The sequence below is a fragment of the Somniosus microcephalus genome, chromosome 13 (genome assembly GCF_052327205.1).
Source record: "Somniosus microcephalus isolate GS21.2 chromosome 13, FLI_Smic_1.0, whole genome shotgun sequence".
NCBI classification, from domain to species: domain Eukaryota; kingdom Metazoa; phylum Chordata; class Chondrichthyes; order Squaliformes; family Somniosidae; genus Somniosus; species Somniosus microcephalus.
The window spans coordinates 151,024,599-151,033,811 of NC_140999.1; positions in this window are offsets into that span (position 1 = coordinate 151,024,599).

The following is a 9,213-nucleotide window of genomic DNA, read 5'->3' on the forward strand; positions in this document are numbered from 1 at the left end:
CCGACGGGCTGGTGCGTTGTCGGCGGGGAACGAGTCTTCGTGTTGCACGAGGGGTGGAGCCTCGTGGCTTGCGAGGGATGGGTCCTCGAGGTTTGCGAGGGGTGGGTCCTCGTGGTTCGCGAGGGATGGGTCCTTGCGTTTCAAGAGGAGCGAGTCCTCATGTTTGGGGAGGAGCAAGTCCTCGTGGTTCGCGGGGGTGAGTCCTCGTGGTATCCCCGCCAGGCGCGCTCCGATCTTGTGGGCCCGAACATGCTGTACCCCGCGCTTGGAGAGATTTATACTTGCTGTTGCGTTGGACGTATGGGCGGACAACCCGCATGGCAGTAGAAAAGTCGAACACGGGGGCAGTAAGCAAATGCGTGGTCTGCTCCGTGTCGATGGTCCCGGCAAACTGGGCTTCTACCTTGCCAAAGCACGAGGGCGGTTGTTTCTCCCTGAGGTGCGGCAACGACAGCAAAACGGCTGGTGCTTCCATGGTGTGCTTCTTTTGCGAAAAACATTCGCAAAATCGTGGTCCGGCTGTTTTTTTGTCCGTGAAAAACGTGATCACCTCCAAGCTGTGCTGCCCTTGCGAATACGTTCACAAAAACGGGGTCGCCAGGTTCAGGCTGTGTGCTTCCTCCGTGAAAACCGTCCACGGAGTCGGTTGTTCGTCGGTCGTCGTCTGTGAAGACGAGGTTCAGGATGCGCGTTTCTTCCGTGAAAAACGTTCACGGATACGGGGTCACCAATTGTAGTGTAGGAATTGATGAGCGCCCGTACTCACGTCGTTGGAGGTGTTGTTGGCTGCGCTTTGGCCGTGAAAAACGTTCACGGTCTCGGGGTCACCAATTGTAGGTATTCGTGTTGACCTCTCGGGACGAATGCCTACTAAATAATTTAGTTCGAGTTCGGATGAATAATCACTAAGTTGTTTATTAACTGGAACTGACGAAATACAACAGGTAAGCTGGCTTTATACAGGAGCAATGCGAGATAGGTCTTACCCCAACGGGGACTCCACGAGGACTGAGTCCGTAGTCCTCGGGAGAGCGTGATGACGTCATCACGCTTAGTCACATTTTCCCGCTCTTCGGATGTCATGTGACCGCATCCTGACGCTAGCGCATTGGCCCGCGCTTGGGGCGGTCACGTGACCCGCGCCGATACGTCGGCGCGTTCACCCGGTGCGGAGGCTGGCTGTTGAGGCCGAAGTCGCGACCACGGTAGCAGGAACTGGAGGCCGAGCTGAGCCGGCGCTTGCCGTGGGGGATCGCGTCGCTCATGTCTGCCAGCCGATGCGGCCGAAGTCGCGGTAGGCTGGGCTGTGCTGGCGACTGTCGTGCGTACGTCACGCAATGCGTGATGTGACGTCAGCACGCTAGGGTGCGTTTTAAAGGGGCAACGGCCCCCACAGGTAAGTTAAAGGGGCAATGGCCCAAACAGGTAAGTAATACACGTACAGTTAGGTTAAAGTGAATTATATACATTATATGTGTAAGGGACACCTGGTGGAACCGCCACACCCTCTTTTTTGATTGGTTGGGCCGGCCCACCTGATCCCAGGTACGCTTGCGAACCACGTGTGCCCTGGGATATGTGAGTCTTTACGCAGGCCTACGCCTGCAGGCCCAGGAGCGCAAGTCTGCGTAGGTCCAGGGCCATCAGGTAGGTACGGATTTTATTTGCGGTTTGGAGGCATTCGCCCACAGGAAGCCTCTGACCACAATTTCAGGTCCATTGTCACAATGAGCTGCAAATGATGTGAATGGCATCAGTCCCTTCACCTTGAAGGATTTTTGTTATAATATAGAGCCTAGACATGTGCTTCATTGCTTTTGAAAGATTGTTTTTTTTTCCTTACTTGTTATTTTTAAAGTCCACTAATCAGTGGCATGGATTGGCCACTGACCACCAGGTGAACCTCAAATGTAATGCAGTGGAGCTCTATATGCAATAGGTTTTGCCCAAGAAAAATTGTTAAATATAGCCAAACTTGCTTATGAGCATTAAATTTCTGGCATGAAATCATGTCCTGGGAAGACTGTGATGTGTCAGTGTGGAATACATGTGAGCTGCACTATATTACTAGGATTTGTTTTTACCAATTTTGTGTAATTTAAAGTATGCGCTTGGAATACATGATATCGTTATGCTCAGCAAAATCTGTCACAATGAAGAAAGAGACGGTAAGTTTTAAACGAAACATTGATAAAAAGCACATGTGGAAAAAACACTGTAGGTCATACTGACCTGGAATAAATGTTAATTTAATACTCACTGATTAGATTGTGATGTATCAATGCCAGATTGATGAATTTTGTTGATCAATCAAATAGATCTAACTTTGAAAAAAATTAAATTATATATTCAGAACTGGTAGAGCTCCGTAGAACAGAAGCTATTACTATTTCAGTAATGTGGTCATTTATTGTAATGGGAAGACTAGATGTTTTTCTTTTCAAAATCCTTTACTAGCTTCATCCTAACCTGACAATGTTCCTGAAGTTATCTCTATTCGGTGTCTAATCTGCAATTAATGTCACTGCTCCCTCTATAGTTAACACCTTTACAGAATTACAGTCATGCTTAAAAGAAAAACTTCCTCTGGCCATGATACAGAACCAGATAATGAAAATCATAGTCATAATAATGTTTTCTTAATTTGTTCTTGTAGTGTATCCAACATTCCATTGCTTGTTCATCCTTAGACCGTGATTTTATCAGCGGTGTCGGGATGGTGGCGGGAGAGCTGGTTTCCGGGTTCCGGTCCCGCTCCCAGCTGCAGCTGCTCTGTCAAAGGGATTTTCCCTTGATTGGCCTTGTTAAGCCTGCCCTGCGGGCTTCCTGGCCAATTAACAGGAAGCGGGTCTGATGACGTCATTTGATGACGCGTTATCAGCCGGTTTCCTTAAAGGGACCACGGCCACATTAAGTTTAACAGTTGTTCTGTCAGTGTTTGAAAGCAGTGAGGTGCTGCAAACACTGACAAGCACTGCACAAAGGTGAACGTTTGCACCCAGGCTCTCCAATGACCACAGCATGCAGGGAGGTTCTCTTCCCTTCCAGGGGCGGAAGAGACCTCCCCAGGACACCAACGCAGCCTAGTTGCACATTGCACAGGAGGGCAAAAGCAGGGATGTCGTCAGGGGTCCCTGGCTGCAGTGGCGCCAACCTTTCAAAGATCTCAGTGGATCATGAAATGTTACTGCAAAGCCACACTCAAACTCACCCTGCTGTGCCACTTAACACATCTCCATCACTCTGCCTTCCCTACCCTTCTCTCCTGTACATCCTTACTCACATCAACTTACCTTGCACCTCCACCCATCCCTCTCTATTTTATCACTTTGTAAGGGGTTTTAGATCGCAGAGGTTTCTCTCTCTAGAGGCCTCTCTCTCTTGCACAGTAAAACCATGAGTGGTTCGACCCACTCGCCCCTTAGATTCTGTACTCTGGACTTTGGGGCAGGAACTACAATGTAGAGAAAACTCTTATAGACCAAGTTTGATTAAACGAAATGGAATTTTATTGCATAATGTAAAACAAATCAAATGCAAGCAAATAAGAGGGTACATGGGAGGGAAAAACACAAACAAATCATAACGACACAATACTAACTAAGGCGAACACAGGCATATTATACTCTACAAAGATCATCATGAAATGGGGAAAACACACGGAACATCGAGGGACAACAACTCATGTTAATTATACCCTTAAATGTCCACCCCCTTAAACCTATCTAGATCTGATTATGAAGGGCCAGAAACATGCTCACCAATCCAACTAGGAAGTGTAAGGTTTTGAAACAGGTCTGCGTTTGATCCTTTCAGGCATCCTGTCTCCACGTGGTTAGTGGAGCCCCAACGAGCTGCGCCACACCTCTCTCCTGAGGTGGGGGTCAGGGACGGCTGGACACCGGCTGGTCTGGATGTCGGCGGGGTCGGGGATCGTCTGCTCGACCCCGGTCAGAGGAGCCTCGGGGTGGCCCCCATGGTTTCTTCAGTTTTTTATTGTCTCTTCTCCCGAGCTGGAGTGGGTCGATGGCCTCCCGTTTCGTCAACGGCCCGGGGTTGGTCGATGATCTCCCGATGTTTTACCCCAGGGCGGGACGCCGGCTCGAACCGTCTTCTTCACCTTCTTCTAGCGATGACGCCACCGATACGATGGTAGCACCATGATGACTGCTTTTCTTTCTACCCCTGGGTTCCCAGATATACTTCTCATCAGAAGCCCTTATCTCGCGCCAAATCAGGTTAGTCTTTTGTTTTAATTTTGGCGAGCTGGGAGCACAACGGGGTAGTTATTATATTTTAAACTGTTCTTGGATGGCTGGTAATGGGCCATCTCTGGTCTGGAATGACCTTCATTGTTTTTAATGTCCTGGTGATGTCCTTAACGGGTCCTTGATGCTCTTCTCATAAATATGAAACTGTTCCCTTTTGTCTGGGTAAACATTTAGATGGCCTTTATCTACAGGCCGATCTTGACTGGATCTGCATCCAATCTATATGTATATGTGGGTGTCTGGTTTCGTTCTCTCAGAAACGGCTTCCAGAACTTACTGTGGGCTGAATCCACAAAGCTGTCTGAGGACTGCAGGAACCATTTTAAAGTGTCCCAATAAGTTGGTCACGGGGTCTGGTGGCCATTTTGAATGCCCCTTTTTCCTAGGCTTCTTTTAAAACAGTCTTTAAAATCATGGCCTCTTCTGCCATTCGACCCTTTATAATATAAAGTTCAATTTTGCGAATCCTACACCCCCCCCTGATGATACTGTAACTTGCTTGAAGTATCATAATTCTGGGTGAGCAAAATTTTCTGACTTTCCATAATCAAACCATCCCCAGTATTTACCTATCTATGACCCCACGACACATGCATTTCCCATTTCAGAAAAACCTAGTGTACATTAAGCATCTATAGATGGCAATACTTCAGATGTGAAATTTGACATACTCACTTCCAGGCGTGGAGAGGGGCCTAATACCCTTACATCACCTGGTGCATACACACTATCTTTTAATAATAACACATCTAATAAACTTCAAAAATAAAAATAAAGTACACACACAAAAAATCAAATGCACATGAATACATATCAAAATAATACAGAGGAGGGAGGGAAAACTTTAACTTTATACAGAGCAGCAAAAATCTAAATGGGTGTCTCTTCTTCTGCCCGCACATAATGCTCCCTCCATTCCCCTCTGTTCTCATACTTTTGTGAATGTTTGACCTTTTTACTGTGTACAAACAGTAAATAAACTACAATGATAACCTAGCACACTACAAGAATGTGGGAGGCTATCCTAATCCAAGAAGGGACTTCTATATTAGTGAACAGGTCCCATCACGGTGGTGTCACTATATCCAATATGTCTGCCCCTATCTCTAAAGTCTTCTGCTCCAGTGTATAGAAATGTTTCTGTGAAACAATAATGGCTTTTAATATCTTGGTGAGGTGTTCAGGGAGAGGGCGAATGATATATCCAAAATGTGCAACAAATCGCTGCAAATCAGTGAAATTCTCTTTAACAGTGAGGTGAACAGTGGAAAATTCAGGAATGGGGACAATTCGCTCTTGGGCCACTTGAACTTCTGCCCTGGGCTTGAAACAGAAGCTGCTGTCACTAACCGGACACCAACCGTGCTGTCCATGTTGGTAGTGGGGCGCTGCAGTGGTGACACAGTATGTCCCACCTCCTTTATATGCCACCTGCAGGGGCACATGACCTTGTGCCATTGCCTCCATGGTGCAATTTATAGGCTCGCGCCAACAGTTCTGAACCCACACTGTGGTTTTGAACGGGCATTCAAGTGCTGGGGACACAGGATGATGTGTGTTCCCCGGCTCCGGCACCCCGAGAGGTCGGTACCCATCATTGCATGCTCCCATCGAATGACGTAAGGTGGGACCCCTGTGTAGCGAATGTGCGCACCCCCCTGAATGACTCCAATGTTCTCCACCCTGTATACCAGGGCGGGTTTAGCTGTCTTTCCCATCACCGGCATTCTTACCACTATACCCATGATGGTGTGATTAGACCGTCCACAGTCCACTGGGACTGGGTAGGCTTCTGAAGCTTGTCTGAGCTGGCACGGACTCAATGCATTCTCAAAAGGGTGGAGGGCTGTGAGGTGCTTGTTGCTGATCCAGGAGGGGACTAAACCTTGTTTCAAATCCTCCAGGTTACTGCGGCCCTCGCCCAGTAACCACGCCCCGTATAACACACAAGCTTCGTTCTGCGCAGCCTGATCGGACGCATTCCGATCCTCCCTGATGAGAGCATTTACCGTTTTGGCGTGTTTCTCCAGCTCAGCTATTATCTCTTTTAAGTGTAGTGTCATGGCCTGGTCCTCATGTAACTCAGAACCCACTACCTTGTTCTCGTCAGTCAGTATCTTTCTTAACTGTGTTTTCAAACCATTGATCTGGGTCTGCAGCTCCACGCCATCCAATGTGTTGATGACGGAAGTTCCTGTATTAAAAGCTGTGAAAATATCATTTACTGCACCCCTTCTTTGTCTCCCTACTCTGTCCAAGACCTCATGTGGTATGGTGTACAATTCGGCTCTGTCGACATCGGCAAAGTCGAATTCGTAAAACTGTTTGAACATGTTTGTTAACAGGACCTGGTACAATTGTTCCGTTTCCTTGGGGCACCACTCAGGCAAGCGCACCTCGTGAGGTTTAAAATCACCGAAGCCACCACGTAGTGTACCCCTTGGTACAGCACCTGACCTGTGGGTACTAATACCAATCCGGTCCCGGGTCCCTTGGTAGTGGTGGGGCACCCTTCCTTGCGGGCTTTGGCTACCGGAATCGTGGGCAGGGGTCTGCGGGGGCGGGTGATGAGCTCAGTGGTGTTTACTGGGATCTGAGAGTATGGGACTCCGCACGCCCGTGTGCTGATGTCCCACCTCATTCCTCTCCCAGCATCTTGCCACTGCCTTTAGAAAAAGATGGAGATGCCTGTGGGGCAAGCGCGTTCTGAACCCCACATACAGATGTAGATCCCCTCATCTGGTTCCCACCATTTGTCCCAGCAGACACTCAACCCCCCATGAGTCCCCGTAATAGTCCGATGGGTGTTGTTACCCAATCTCTCCCACTCGACCATGGAGTTCTTCATGGTGCCGCTCAACTTGCGCAGCCACCACCAGCGATTCAAAGGTACATGTCCATTGCAAACCAGGCAAATCTTCTTCCCAATGGTGACGCTTATTCTGGGTGCAATGATCCGCACCCTGGGGCACATCAGAGATGTCTCTCTGTATGCAAACCCCGTCTGGCTGGAGTATTCAGTAGAGTTCGACCCCAGCCAGCCTGGCCATCTTCCTTCATGGAAGTAGGCAGCAGTCTCTTCAGCGTCCAGCAGGCTGGTTCCGTCGATCGCGATGGGGCCTCTGTTGCCAGAGAACCCATAGATCGTGGAGTCCTTGGTGCGGCCCCGATAGGCCCAGCTCCACCCGATTACCACGACCGCGACGAGAATTCCTCTCGTCACCTTTTTGGTTCCTGTAACAAAATTAAACGATATAGCCAGGCTCCCGAGAGATTCTGGCTCAGGTGAAGGCATGATCGGGTCTTTCGACCTCGATCCAAAACAACACACATACTGGGCAGATTCCAAAACTACTTAACGCTACTCACTTTAATATTTACACAACTTACTTAAAACTTAAACTTATGTACAGCGCCGCCCGTCCCCGGGCGGCTGGCCTAATCCCTGTTTGGGCCACAGCTTGCCGCTCCCTGTGGTGGGGCTGCAGTGACCTGTGGCTTGGGTTCCTCGCAGCCTTTTGCTGTCAACTGGGGACTGCGTTCTGCCAGGGGTTTCCCAAGTCTGCGTTTACTGAAGGTGGGGGAATCAGGCCAGGGCTTCCTTGGCTGGGGCGCCCGAGGCGACCTGCGAGAGGGTGCCTTTGGTGAGGCTCCCGTAGCGAGTGGACCTTTGGGTGGGACCTTGGCTCTCACAGCCCGTGGCTCCTCCACGACTGCCGGCTTCGGCTCCCTTCCCTCAGGCTCCGCCCCTTTGGGATTTGGGTCTGCGGCAGACAACTCCTCCTCACCTGTCCCTACAGGTGGAGGATCTCCGCCCCCAATTTCTACCTCCCCCAAACTTGAGTCGAGGGCGGGATCTCTGTCCTCCAACTCCACCTCCTCCAGAATCATATCAAGGGCGTGGCCCAGCTGTTCGGGCTCCTCGGCTCCAATAGCGTTCGGATCAGGGGGAGGGCCTTGATCTTCGGGCTCCTCCTCGTCCGAGTCCCAGGCCATTGGGGAAACCTCCCCCCAGGTGGGCGGGACAGCTTCTCCTTCCAAGCAGGCTACAACGCCAGCTTGTGTGGTCTGTGGCTCTTTACTTGCCTCAGGCTGAAGATTTTCACCCTCAGACCTTGCTTCAGTTGCTGGATCTTTTGCACCCGGCTTAAACAGTTTGCACCGCTTTATGTGAAACCACTCGTTGGGTTGGCCTTGGCATCCTCTATCCCCAGAGACAGTGATTTCTCAGGTCCACGAGGATCCCGTGGGCTACCAAGAAATCAGACCCAAGGACTCCCGTTCCACCCCCCCCCCCACTTCATCAGTGTACACTTCCACATGGTGCGGAGTGGTCCTAAATGAATGGAGAGGGGAATGGAATGTGCGCCAGCCTGTTCTTCGCCCGTGAAGCCCGACAGAAGGTATGGGACCCCGGTGGACAGAGGCGAGGCGGTGGGGTTATCTGCATGGATCACGGTGCACGATGCCCCCATATCCAACAAATAGATCCCTTTTACCTCCTCCACCTCCATCTCCACGAGGGGTCGCCTCCATACATCATATCGCAGCGCACACAGGTAGACGGGCTGCGCCGGCTCTAGTCATTTGGGCACAGGGGTCGGGGTTTCGGGAACGACAAGACCAGTGGTGATGGCTATCTTCCCCTGCGAAATCATAAGAGACCGCATTGTCTCTAAAATTGATTCAATCGCAGTGGGGTTCATAGCTGCACCAACTCCTTGTGCTGGGACAGGAGCTACGGCTTGGGTTTGGGCTGGTGCTGGGGCGGCGGTCTGTGCTTGGGCTTGGGCTGCGGGAAATTTTCCCTTATTATCCTTCCACGGATTTCTACAGTCCTTGCGCCAATGTCCATCCTTCCCACACCCGTAGCAATTGAGCTTGGCTTGGGCAGGGCGATTCCCCTCCTGACGCCACTCCTTCTTGCTTGGGGCTGCGGGTT